Genomic DNA, 14,410 nt, shown 5'->3' with positions numbered 1-14,410 from the left:
TACATCCTTTAATAGCGTTCTTTTTTTAATTGAGAAGATGTGTGCGATAAATTCTTAGTCTCAATATATTCATCATTCTCTGAAAACTCTAGGTTGAGAATTATTAGCCTTTAGGACATTTAAGATACTATTCCACTGTGTCCATGCACCTATCTTTAGACAACAACTCTTTAGTCATTAACACATAACCTATCTTTCTCCCTGATAACTTTTAAACTTTCTGGGAGAATTTTACTATAATATATCTTGTTTGGATTTATTTCTGTTCATCTTCCTTGGTACTTTGACTGCCTTTTTAATTTAAAAACGTATGTTTGGATTCAATTCTGGGAAAGCCTCCACTAATCTCTCTTTAAATATAATTTCTTCCCCACTCCCTCCATTTTCTGTCTCTTTCTTTATCCATCAGGGCTAAGAGGAAGAATTTCAATCTAATCACTATTTCCAGGGAAATTTTTTCATTAACTAATTTTTTTCTTCCATTATGTCCAATAGTTTATCTCCTTTCTTAAGGCATATTTATGACTACAATTTTCATTTCTAATATTTCTAATTGGTTATGTTTCATATCCATCCATTCTTGGTTCATTTATGCCTGTTTTGTTTCATAATATTTTCTCTGCCCTGCACTTTTTCTTTTTATGAGGCAGCTATTTCACTGTATTTTCCCTTTAAGTATCTTAAAATATTTATTTTGAAGTCTTCTTTTCAGATAGTCCTACATTTTTAATTTCTCTGAAGCGCATTTACTTGATGATTTTGCCAGTTCTCTTTCTTGGCATTATATTTCTACATGCATTCTGAACATTTGGTGTGCAGGCTGTTTGGGTGGTGTTTTTGGGTTTTTTGTTCATACTTTCTGGGTGCTCACGCCCAGCGTCCGGTGTTTGGCCATTGCTTGCATCCACTCCCTGGAGGCCCAGTGCGGAACCAATCCGTCCCAGGGAGATGCAGCTGGAGACACTGCAGTTCAGCTACTCAGCCGCTAGGCGGCTTGTTTCGTGCAGTTCCCGCTCCTGAGTCTGTGTCCTTGCTCTTTAGTTCTGCAGAGTCACAGAAACCCCAGTGTCAAGCAGGGGTCAGCAGCAGAAATGCTGCATTGTATTTCAGAGGCAGAGGATTCACGCTAGCCTTTGCTTCAATAGTGAGCTAATACTGGCCTCTGTCTTTTATGAAGCAATTTACCCGTCAGAACCAAACTCCCAGCGCTTTGCCAGTTCCAGAACCACAGTCCTGGGTCCTCAGCTCGCTGCCCTCTTGCTGGTTCCTGGTCTACATCGATCTTGATTTTGTTTTTGAGCATAACTATGTCTTTTTATTTTTCCATTTGATACTTTATCTACCACTGCTGTGTGTCTGGAACAGAAGGAATGTTCCAAAGAGTGAAGTTAACTCCACCTGAATGGAGATTCTGTATTAATTCGGGATCCAAGGACTTCAAAGGAAAAATGTGGTTTTAACAGTTGGACTATTTTATTGTAGTTTTTCAAAAGTGTTGCAAGGCATAGTAACTATGGGCTCTGATGAATGAGTTTGTAACAACCCTGTGTGCAGGAGCTAATAGGTGGTATTTTAAAAGACTCTACATAGAAATAGCCCACCAAGCATTTTATTAAGTATCTTGTGATTTTTACTTTGTGAAAACTGACTTTTTCCAAATTTATGTCCAGACTCATAGTCTTTTCACTTTCTCGAGAACTGAGAAATTTCCAGTGAGGAAAACAAAAGCCTGAAAGGGCAAATATTTTGCCAAACCAGTAATGGCAGGTACAGAAAGCAGCGGAAAAACAGAATATCGGAAGCCGGAGTGGCTTCATCTTCCTAGTTCCATTCCGTGCTGGAAGCATGATCTCATTCCTTGGGGGGTTACTAGAAGAATGGAAGGGAATCTGATTTCTGTATAGCAACCAGTTATGAGGAGGAGAAAAAAAAAATCTATGCCACAGGGAATAATTTTTTTCTAAAATTGTATTTTTGGTTTTAGCTTCATGCTGTTTTTAACTCTGTGGATCTGATGCCCCTGACATTTTCTTCAACAAATTTCATGCTGAAGTGGCGGCTTTTCTTCCTGTATGTGTTTCTTGCATTAAATTTAAAGAAATGTGAAGGTCCTAAATTTTAAAACATTAATACAATAGAAATGGCTTGCTCATAACTTAAAGCCTTAGATTTGAGGAATTTTCAGGCTGGAGATCATTGTATTGATTTTTAGCTTATTAGTATACCAACGATGGTGTGCGAGTTTAATCTAAATATATTAGGCAAGTTACTACTCAAGTTACTGCTACTAACAGGAGACATGGAGTAGTGAGTAAAATCATTGCATGGCTGTTGGTCCCAACTCTCAAAGAGCTGATATCATCTTAAACTCTTTCATTTTCCTGTAGTGGGTTTAAGAGTTTAATTCTAGCAATAAGCTATGTTTCTATATGTTGCCAATTAGAAAGAACTTTGGCACTTTTTTCAAAGGGAGTTTTGTGGATCTTGTGTGTATGCGTGGGAGTCTAAATATACACACAAACACATACATACAACATGTAATCTGAGAGAACTTTGTAAATGAATGTCCTAAACTCCATTTTCTTAGGACAGCCTTTTAGATTTTTTTAAAAGATCTGTTTTTAGCTATAGAATTGCTAATTGTGCAAAGAATGCTATAAAGTTGCTTGCTTAATATAAAGAGGAACAGTGACATCCATAAGCCTCTTATATTGAAAGCCAAACTATAGCAGCATTTTGGGAAGGAAGCATGTTGTGAAGGAGAAAGCACTGGTTTTGGAGCGAGGTCGTCTAGACTGGATCCTGTCTCTGCCACTGATTCACGGTGTAAACTTGACTTTGTGACCTTCTTTCCATGCATTACTTTACCTGGAAAGCGAAGATGATCTTTGGCCTGAAGATTTGTGTGAGTCAATGCTCTTTGACCAATGACACATCCAGAAACTAGAACAGGGATGTATCAGAATAAGAAAACATGAAGATGTATGAATATGAAAGTAACATTTCAAAGCACGCGGCATGCAATATAAACTAGATATTGGAAGACACATGGGCTGTTATCTTCCTGTCTAAGAAAAGTAGTCCTATCTGATGTAATTTAGCTTTAAGCTGGTGGATACTGGTCATGAAATTTTGTTTCCTGAACTCTTCCATTGTTTTCCACTGCTCAAGACCCCCTGGATGTAACCTACTAAATCTCTTGCAGATTATTCTCTATTCAGACTCTCTCTGACAGCATCAAGAGAGGGGCACTTATCCCAACATTCATTAGACAGAAGATTAAGAAACAGATAGCATATCAACAAATTTTACAGGGTTAGGAGCCTTTTAGTAACCACAGCAAGGCATCCTTTGAAAAGCTTTAGAAATGAACTTTAGATTGAAAGGGGCATCTGGAAACAACTCAAAGCAGGCACAGCAAAACTTTGCTATAAAAATGTCTGACAACGGTAAAAACTCACAATACATTGAAAACCAAGACTGATATACATCCAGTTGCCTGATGATTCTCAAAGGTATACCACGATTTGTAAGAAAGATGAAGCTGAAATAGGAAAATTAATCAGAAGTCTGCCCTCTGCTCCAGCCCCAGAGGGCACTTGTGGAATCCTTCTAGAATCATCTCCCAAACTATCTTACTCTTAACCCTTAGCCAGTATCCCGGGACACAGAACAGGATATAAACCCAGTCCTGCCCAGAGTTAAGTTCTGTCCCTAGTTGTGAAACTTGCTTTTGTCCCTCACATTTATGTCCAATCCATTCTCCACTCAAAGTCTGAGTAATAGTTAAAATGATGAGGGTCATAATCATCACAACAGTACTGTTGTCATCGATTTTACAAACGAGAAACCAAGCCCTGGTCAATCTGCCTCCAAATTTGCTATGAGAATGAAATGAGCTTTCTGTCTTGTTTAAGCCACTGTTAACTGGAGTGTTTCTGTTCCTAGAAGCCTAAACTAGAAGATACAGCAAAATAATACTTCATGTTTTCCTAAGCTCATTTTCTGTGGTCCGTGTTCCCCTTACCTTTCTTTCAAAATTAGTTTAAAAAAAAAAAAAAAAAAGAAGCTGGCTCTTGTTAACCTAAGCAGTTTTTGCAAGTCTCTGGTCATGCTGAACATTCACTTTTAAATGCTATTTCCAGAGATAGCCTTTCTGTCTTTTCCCTATGTGACTGCCTTTGTATCCCTTTATACATGATCTTTCAAAAGCTATAGGCTATTTATATCCCACCCCTTTTGGAAATGGATGGGAGGTGACTGCTTGGAGATCTTAGACAATTTCATACTCAAGGAACCTAAAATATGACTTGCCTGAGCCTTAGCCAAGTCTGATCTGAGCCTTCCCAAATACACAGATGTTGGTGTTATTCTCCCAGCTCTTTAAAAAAGTAAGTTCTGCAGCTTGCTTAGCAATGAGGTCACCTTCTCAAGACAGATATTTAATTTTTTTTTAAAAAAAAACTTTATTTTTATAACAGTTTTGGGTTTACAGAAAAATGCAGAGACAGTACAGAGTACTCAGTGAGGTCCACCCACCTCACACCCAGTTTCTCCTGTTACTAACATCTTATGTTAATTAGTATGGTACATTTGTCACAACTATTGAACTAGTAGTGACATAGTATTGTGAATTAAAGTTCAGCTTTTCATTCAAACAGCTTCATCGATTTTCTCTATTGATTTCCTGTTTTCAATTTCAATGACTTTCAGTTTACGTTTTATTTTTTTCTGGGGCTTCAGCCTTAAATAGCTCTTCTTTCTCTAGTTTCCTAAGGTGGGAGCCTAGATTTTTGACTTCAGATCTTTCTCCTCTTCTAATATATGCACTTTATGCTATAAATTTTCCTCTAGTCACTGCTTTCACTGCACCCCATGAATTTTGATAAGTTGTATTTTCATTTTGATTTAGTCCAAAATATTTTGCTATCTCCTGAGACTTCATCTTTGACCCATGAGTTATTTAGGAATGTGTTTCTTAATTTCCAAACATTTGGGGATTTTCTGACTTTCTGTTGTTTATTTCTAGTTTAATTCCATTGTGATCTGAGAATATACTTTGTATGATGTTTACTTGAATAAAATTTGTTGAGGTGTGTTCCATAGTCTATCTTGGTATGTGTTCCATGTAAACTTGAGAAGAATGTGTATTCTGCTGTTTTGGATGGAGAATCCTGTATCTAACAAAAAGATCCAGTTCATCGATGGTGCTGTTCAGATCAACTTTTTCCTTACTGATTTTCTGCCTGTTTGAGCTATCAATTACGCAAAGAGAGGAGTGTTGAAGTCTTTAATTACAATAGTGGATTTATTTACTTCTCCTTGCCAGTCTATCCCTTTTTGCCACATGTGTTTTGGCACTCTGTTGCTAGGTGCATAAATGTTAAAGATTATTTTGTCTTCTTGGAGAATCAACGCTTTTATCTTTATATAATGCCACTCTTTAGCTCTAATAATTTTCCTCACTCTGAAGTCTGTTTTGTCTGAAATTAATATAGCTGCTGCAGGGACGGCGAGCCGAAGAGTCAAAAGAAAGATTTCTTGGACTCTCAAGGTCTGGCAGTGGTGCTCTTTTATTTAGAGAATAGTACAGAATAGCATGGGGACAGGACCCATGGGCAGTGAAGAGCTGCTGCTGCTCCATGGGCCCTGTCCCCATGCTATTCCACACTATTCTCTAAATAAAAGAGCACTACTGCCAGATCTTGAGAGTCCAAGAAATCTTTCTTTCGACTCCTAGGCTCACCGACCCCGCATCAATACCATAAAAGTCCACCGGGTCATATAGTTCAGCATGTAGGCCAGGTCACCTTGGGCTTCTCTACCTGGGGCAGCCTTAATCCACATCATAGCTACTCCATATTTTTAAATCTTAATGTTATCATGGTCTATGATCCCTTTGTTTTTACTCTGAGCCTTTATATTTAAAATGAGTTTCTTGCTGGGGCTGGCCCCGTGGCCGAGCGGTTAAGTTCGCGCGCTCCGCTGCAGGCGGCCCAGTGTTTCGTTGGTTCGAATCCTGGGCGCGGACATGACACTGCTCATCAAACCACGCTGAGGCAGCGTCCCACATGCCACAACTAGCAGGACCCACAACAAAGAATATACAACTATGTACCGGGGGGCTTTGGGAAGAAAAAGGAAAAAATAAAATCTTTAAAAAAAAAATAAAAAAAATAAAAAAAAATAAAAAAAATAAAATGAGTTTCTTGTAGATAATGTATAATTGAGTCATTTTTTAATCCGCTTTGAAAATCTTTGTCTTTTAATTCATGTATTTAGACCATTCCCATTTAAAGTAACTATTGACATACTTGGATTAATATCTACCATGCTTGTAACTGTTTTCTATTTGTTCCTTTTGCTTTCTTTTCCCTGTTTTTCTGCCTCTTTTGGTTTTAATTGGGTATTTTGTATGATTTCATTTTACTTCCTTTCTTGGCATATCATTTGTACTTCTAATTTTTTGTGATTGCTCTAGAGTTTGCAATATACCTTTTAAATTAATCTAAGTTGATTTTCAGATAACACTATACCCCCGCACATCTAGTGTAGATACTTTATAACAGAGTATTCTCAATTCCTCCCCTTCATCTCTTAAGACATTTCTGTCATTCATTTCACTTACCAGTATTACCACTCAAAACATTGTTACTATTACTACTTATAATAAATCGTTTCTTTTAGCTCAATTAAGAATAAGAAAAATAAAAGATTTTATTTCACTTCATTTATTCTTTCTCCAACACTCTTTCTTTCTTCATATGAATCTGAGTTTCTGACCTTTATCATCTTCCTTCTCCTTGAAGAACTTTAAACATTTCTTGTAGGGCATGTCTGTGGGCATCGAATGCCTTCAATTTTTGTTTGTTTGAGAAAGTCTTTATTTCTCCTTTATTTTTAGACGATAATTTTTTAGGATATAGAAGTCTAGGTTAGTGAAGGGTTTTCTCTCAATACTTCAAATCTTTCACTCCATTCTCTTCTTGCTTGCATGTTTTCTGATGAGATGTCCACTGTAATTCTTATCCTTGTTCCTCTATAGGTAAGGCTTTTTTTTTTTTTATCATGTTTCTTTCAAGATTTTCTCTTTGTGTTTGGTTTTCTTCAGTTTGAATATAATATCTTTACATGTAGATGTTTTGGTATTTATCTAGCTGATGTTCTCTAAGCTTCCTGGATCTGTAGTTTTGTGTTGGTCATTAATTTGGGGAAATTCTCAGCTACAGTTACTTCAAATATTACTCCTGCCTCATTCTCTTTCTTCTCCTTCTGAGATTTTAATTATAGGTAACTTCTACCTTTTGAAATTGTTCCACACTTGTTGGATGTTCTGTTTCATTTTATTCATATTTTTTACTCTCTGTATTTCAGGTTCAGAAGTTTCTCTTGAAAAAATCTTCAAGCTCACTGATTCTTTCTTTTGGCATGTCCAGTCAGTTGAAAGACATTCTGCATTTCTGTTACATCATTTTGTATTTCTAGCATTTACTTTCAATTTTTCCCTGTTTTTATCTTTCTGATTACATTTTCCATCTGTTATTGCATGCTGTCTACTTTACCAATAGAGTCCTTAACATATTAATCATTGTTATTTTAAATTTCCTGTCTGATAATGCCAAAACCTATGTTGCATCTGAGGCTGGTTCTGATGCTTGCTTTTTTTTTTTTTTTCAGGCTCTGTGTTTTTCTTCTTCCTTTTTTTTTCTTTCTTTCTTTCTTTTTTTTTTCTTTGCCTTCCAGCATGTCTGGAAATTCTTTTGTTGAAAGCCAGACATGATGTACCAGGTAATAGGTGCTGAGGTTATAGGGCTTTAGAGTGAGTTTTTACATTAATCTGACTAGACATTGGGCTGTGTTTAAAATTTGCTGTAAATGTAGGTGCCAAATTCTTCAGATCCCTCCAGTGTCCTTGTTTTCGTCTCCCCTGCTGACTTGGGGCTTCCTTAAGAACTCCTCAGATAGAGTCGGGAGCTTGCGTTTTTTATTTTCTAAGAAAGGAATCAGAAGGAAACGTCAGGAATCAAAAACGTTGAGACAGCAAACTGCCATGACAGTGGAGCACTGCTGGTGTGGTGGGAAGGTGTGGGGGAAGAAAAGCACACTATAATCTTATGCTTAAATCCCAGTATTTCTGTGGGCCTGTGTCCCTGCGCTATGACCTTCACTACTGTTTCTTATCTTGTCCTCCTTCTTAAGAGAGAAGGCTGGCGGGGGGGCCGGAGTGGGAGAAATGTCCTTCCGCAGTTGAGATAAGGCTCTGGTAAAGTCTTTCCCCCTGAAGAGTTCTCCTTTGTCATGGAGAATGCTCTGGGCGTGTTTCACAAGGGCTACTCTTTCTCTCTCTCTATCAGAGCCAAGAGAGGATCTTTCTTGGCTCTTCATCTTGAGAACCTGATGAGATTCCCCAAGATAGAAACTATGACAGATTGGGAGTCCCCCTTAGACTGGGCCCCAAGAGTTTTTAACTCTCAAGCTAGTCCACAGCAGCCTCCAGCAGTGGAAATTACCAGTTAAGTGTTTCTACCCGTTTATAGCTCCACCATCTTCTGCTGGATTTGAGCAGATATTGACTATGACTCTGAATTCACGCACTGTCTCTCCAGATTTCAGGTGGCACTTCATCCTGTAACTTCAACTCTCTGATGGGTCCAAGAAAAGTCACATATTTTCAGTTTGTTCAGCTTTTTCTTATTGTGAGGACAGGAGTGACAACTTTCGAGCTCTCAACATGTTGGAGCTGAAACCAGAAGTCCTCTAGATGTTTAAGTTTAGTTCTTATATTTTTCTAAACTCTAGATGCTGTGAATGTGACATAATATTCCCCAGAAATGATTTATCTCAAATGTGGGTAGAAATATTTTCAACTTGCCCTAGTACTGTATCCAAAAATAGGCATAAATACGTCATATCAAAATGCACAGTTTTAGGCCAAGAATTTCATGCTGCCAGTGATTTACTGACGTGGTTGTCACATTTAGACTGCTGTCACCAGTCCAAAAACTGTAGTTTTTCCTTGCTTCTCTCTTTTTTACTCCATACCCAATGTTGAATATCATTTACTAAGAAAGTTTTTATATATATTCTGACAGCTCTTAGAGTCACGAAATACTTTTTTGTGTTTTGTTAAGCTTTTTCCTACTGTGATATAAAATCTTATTGTTACGTATCTTGTTTCATCTTCTGTGAACTTGGAAACTTAAAGACCTTGTCTCCTTGGAAAACAGACCTTGGAATTTTGGAGTTGAAAGAATCAGAACTGATGCTAAAGTGCAAAATTTACAGAGGCACCAAAAGACCCAGTGATTGAGGTAAATAATATTTTGATGCAATATTTTCTAAATGAATGCAAAAAATCCATGATGAACAAAATATAAAGGTTTTAAATGACATCAGGATCAGTATATTATCTTGTCTAAAGATTACAAATCCTTCATATATGGGCCAAGCATGGAAGCAACTCTTTAATTGCTCACAACACACAGTCTTTAATAAGACTTTACTTAAGTTTCAGGGGTTTCAGAAAGTAATTTCAATGCAATAGACAAGCAGTTTTATTTTAGCTATCAACGGATACTGCTGCTGTCAGAGCTCTTCAGACAAGAATCATCCTTGCTGGGTGCTTTGGCCCAAGCTACCTGAAAATAGAGGATATCCTACCATTCACTGAGCATATCCTTGAGCTTGTCTCCTGACATTAGTGTTCAATCCTATTAGCAGAAGATCTACACAACAGAACTAGGCTCTATCTACTTTCTCCTTAAACCTTTCTCTAACATGGCTTAGTTCCCATGTCAATCTAAGGACTGAATTATCAGTCTAATTTCCTCCTTTAGTTTGCACTTCTTCCTGGGATGACTGATGGTAAGAATATTACCTTTATTCAACAAAAACCTTGCCTAGAAGGCTTTGGATTTGTCATAGGAATTCAGTAGGGAATTACATTAGAACACATTACCAGAACATCAGAACATTTCTCCAAATATGGATGATTCTGTTTTAATAGCTTCACCATCAGGAGGTCAACAGCAGAGGCTGAATTCCATCTTAGCTGTTCAGTTCCCTCTTCATGTGCAAAGAAGATCAGGCTTCACATGGTTTCCACCAACATCCACATCTCAACTCCTGATGACATGAGCAACTTTTCAAACAACGGAAGCAACAACAAGGCACCCATGCGCACGCGCACACACACGCGTCTCCAGAAAAAGGAGTAGCAGCTCAGGGGCATACTGCAGTTTAAATTCAAACAGAGAAATATGATACATTCTCTACAAATGCTACCCTATCTTAACTTCTCCCTCTCTCTCTTTCTCTCTCTCTCTCTTTCAAGTATTATCACACAGACCCTTCTACCTCTTTAGGAGCTCCTCTTCTGGTTTAAGTTATCTGCTTAGTGTATGCATAGCCAAATAATCCTTGCTGACTGTTCCCCCAAAACAGAGGCCACAGGATATATTCAGATCTTTACTTCCTGCAAGGTTTCCACCCAGCATGATTAAGGTTTTGAAAATATTGGAACTAAATTTTAGTTACAGCATCAAGTTACAATAACTTTGTCTTCTATTTTGACAGATCAATTCCAGTCACTAATAAAGATTTCAAGATTTCACTGGTCCTAAAAATAAAGACAAGTCTATGAGATGTTTATAAAATTAAATGTGTTTAGAGGATATTGCTTTGTTCTTTGATTATATCTTTATTATTTCTTTTTTAAGTTAATAAATTATTTCTTTTATTAAATTATGATAGCATCATATTTTGGTTTTCTAAAATTCCTGATTTGGCAAAATAAAAAGTTTGAAACCAGGTGTCATCTACCTAGGGTTGTTGGTTTGCGGGTTTGTTGTTTGCTGTGGGCTGAATTGTGTTCCTTCAAAATTCATGTTTTGACATCTTAACCCCCAGTACCTCAGAATGAGACTGTATTTAGAGATAAGGTCTTTAAATGGATAATTAAGTTAAAATGAGGTCATTAGGGTGGATCCTAACCCGATATGACTGGTATCCTTATAAGAAGAGATTAGGGCCCAGACACACACAGATTGGGGGACCGTGTGAGGACACATGGAGAAGACACCCAAGGAGAGAGGCCTCAGAAGGAACTAACCCTGTTGACATGTTGATCTTCGACTGCTACTCGAGAGTTGTGAGAAAATAAATGTCTGGGATTTTTTTTTTGTTTAAGATTTTTATTTTTTCCTTTTTCTCCCAAAGGACCCCTGGTATATAGTTGTGTGTTTTTAGTTGTGGGTCCTTCTAGTTGTGTTATGTGGGATGCCGCCTCAGCATGGCCTGACAAGGGGTGCCATGTCCGTGCCCAGGATTCGAACCGTCAAAAACCTGGGCTGCCAAAGCAGAGCGCGCGAACTTAACCACTCGGAACGGGGCGGCCCCTAAATTTCTGTTGTTTAAGCCCCTCAGTCTGTGGTCCTTTGTTAAAGTCACCCTAGCAAAATAGTATGTTGTTGTTTGTATTGTTTTTGTAACTTTATCCTTCCATAAAATCCCAAAATATTAAGGAATCTCATCTTAGTTTATTATAGGTCAGTTTTGTCTTGCAAAGGGGTGATAAATGCTACTTTTGTATCTCCTAGCACAAAGCAGACATTTCATCAATACTTGTCAAGACCTCGAGATACAGAAAACATTCCCAGAAAGATCAGTGGGGAAATTCTAGATTAAGAAAATGCTTCCACACACTCCCAGCAGACCAACTGGCCACTGTCTTACTGTCAATACTAAACCCAAATTTGAAAAACAAGATTCATTTTGACAGAATTTGCTTTCCAAGGACCATTTCCCTTAATAGATTTTATTCCATGAACAGGAATCATCATTTCCTCTCTCTCTCTTTTCCATTCTCCATTTCACCCTTGGCATTATTACTGACCCACTCCAGGGGATTTTTCTCTCTGCTCCTTCTGCCCGACAAATTTACTTCACAGATACTTTCTAGGAACCAACTGCGTCTTCCTGGCCATCTGTTCAAGGAATCTCATTTAAGGCCCATTTGCAATCAAGTCCTACTCAAGGCTGTGGAAACCCGGGTCCTCTCTGTTCCTTTAAAACCCATTTCAATGTTGCAGTGCTTTTTTTTTTTTAAATACTTATAAGAGCATTGAGAGAGTGATTTTTCCCCATTTCTTCATCTCAGATCTGAGTGCCTTCCCTGTGAAACCCTGCCTCATCTCTCTCTGAGTGCTGTGACCCTCACCAATAGAGCACTTCAGCATCCAAAGCTGTTGATGGTGATAAAGAGCTGCACAGTGCTGATTTTCTCCAGCAGAATTCCAAATATGCGTTGTCCTCCGTGCTTGTCATTACTGGTTCATAGGTTTAAAACAGAAACTACAATTCTTAGTTGACGTGTTTAGCTATAGCTTGAGTACCAATGACATCTCATAGTCTTGCCTTGAATTTCCTTCCACTTTGCAAAAGCCTTTCTTCACTGGGGGCATCCCGTATTTTGATATGGAAAATTGAATGCTAAACAGGCTAGGTTTCCTACTTTTAGGTAGGAAAACAACAGTCCAAAAACCCAGAATAGCCATTCTTTAAAACAAGGTAAAATGCATCTTATTGTTGTCTTAATTAGAAAAATCACCTTTCACGTCAAGCACAACAGCAAGAAATGGTCTAAATGAGATTCTCCTTGAAAATCATGGTCCTGTGGAAGTAGGTTTCAGAACAGAAAACATTTGTGGAACCTCAGCTCGAGCACTTTCCACTTGAGAATATCACAATATGCTCTGTGGGGAGTGTTAATGAATACATCTGTTTGCCTCTCTGCACAGCTGAGTAATATCTGAAAACAGATCTATTTTCCCGTTTCATAAAAATACCCAGTAAATGCCTGTTGATGAAGAGTGTTTAGTTACATAAATTCCTTTACCTTGCCATTTAAACTAACACTAAAAGATGCAAGAGTCCCTAAACAGGTGCTAAAACGCGAGGACATGTTATTTGCTTTGCAGCCATAAGGTGCTCAGGCAGACATTTTTATCCCTACTTCTGTTAATTTTCAGACACTGAACCATTACCACTCCTTTTAATAAACAGTGTTGTCCTTGCTTTGGACTTCTGTTATCTGTCCTGAATTCCTGAAGGGAGAGACAGTACACCAGCCCATTGCCAGACAATCAGCCTGCCGAGGTCTGTTTATCACTTTCTAAAGACCATAGAACTAAGGGCTGTGATCGCTACCCCAATGCATCACGGCAATTCAGAGCGTGGGAAGATTTATCTGCTATGTCACTGCAAAGAGCAGCAATTTCAGCAGCTTCTAAACTCATTATAGATTTGTTTGTTTGTTGGCTGACTCATGGAAGAGCAGATAAATGCTTTCACTCAGCCGCTCTGATTCCAAGAACTGAATTCTGATATTTTGCCCTGTTCCCCGTCCCCGTTTTAGCTGCATCTCCCAAATTATGTGTCCTATTGATTCAGCCACCTTATTAGATTTGTATCCTCTACTGCTTTATGCCAGATGTTTGAGATACCTTTGCCATAGTGACATCAACTGGAAAAAGTTGGAACTGGAACCTGTAAGAGTTACAGAAACCGCAAATTCATATGTTTCTACATTACTTAAAAGTACCACTCAAATTATCCCTAGATAAGGACCACAAAAATAATCCTAGCTTGATTGGAAAAAGGACTTTTCAAATTCCAATATTGATAATAAAAATAATTTTTTATTATAAAAAATGACCATAAGAACAAACTAGTTCATATTTTTTGACTCATATTTTGGAAAACATACTGGTAATCATAATATGAGTGATTACTAAGCTGGCCTTCACATTTTTAAACAGTAGATTTCTCAATAAATTCATCATACAAATTAATAGGCAATTAATACTAAATACTTTTGGATGGATTTTATTGGAATAGTCATTCATTTATTAGGCAAATATATATTTTGAAATCAGATGATACGTAAGGCATCCACAATGCAACAGAGCTACAAATATGCATGAATTTTGGGTGTTCTGTCTCCTGGGAATTTACAATACAAGTACCTAAAACCTGTTTACAATACAATTGGATGGAACCCATAAAATACAGGCTGTGTTAATTGCTATAAAAGAATGCTACAAGAATTTAAAGGAAGAAAATCAGTTAGCTTTTTAGTTGGAATTTGAAGAATGAGTAAGATATTTTTTAATAATGCAAATAAGCAATACTTTATTATTTTTTATTCCAATAAGTAATCTTAAGCATCATCCTGGAGCTAGGCTTGATTTTTAAGGTTTGTTAGGTGGGACCAAGGCAGCCAGAGTCATGAGCCTTCTGAGAACTCTACTTGATCTCTCATGAGCTACAAGATTTTTCTCTATGGCTGGTGGAAGGTCAGCTATTCCCGGCCCTATGCGAACTCCGAGCATCGTTCCCTGTGCTCCTGTCA

This window comes from Equus quagga, chromosome 21 (assembly GCF_021613505.1).
Source record: "Equus quagga isolate Etosha38 chromosome 21, UCLA_HA_Equagga_1.0, whole genome shotgun sequence".
Taxonomy (NCBI): Eukaryota; Metazoa; Chordata; class Mammalia; order Perissodactyla; family Equidae; genus Equus; species Equus quagga.
The sequence above is the reverse complement of the archived record's forward strand: the minus strand, read 5'-3'. Positions refer to the sequence as shown.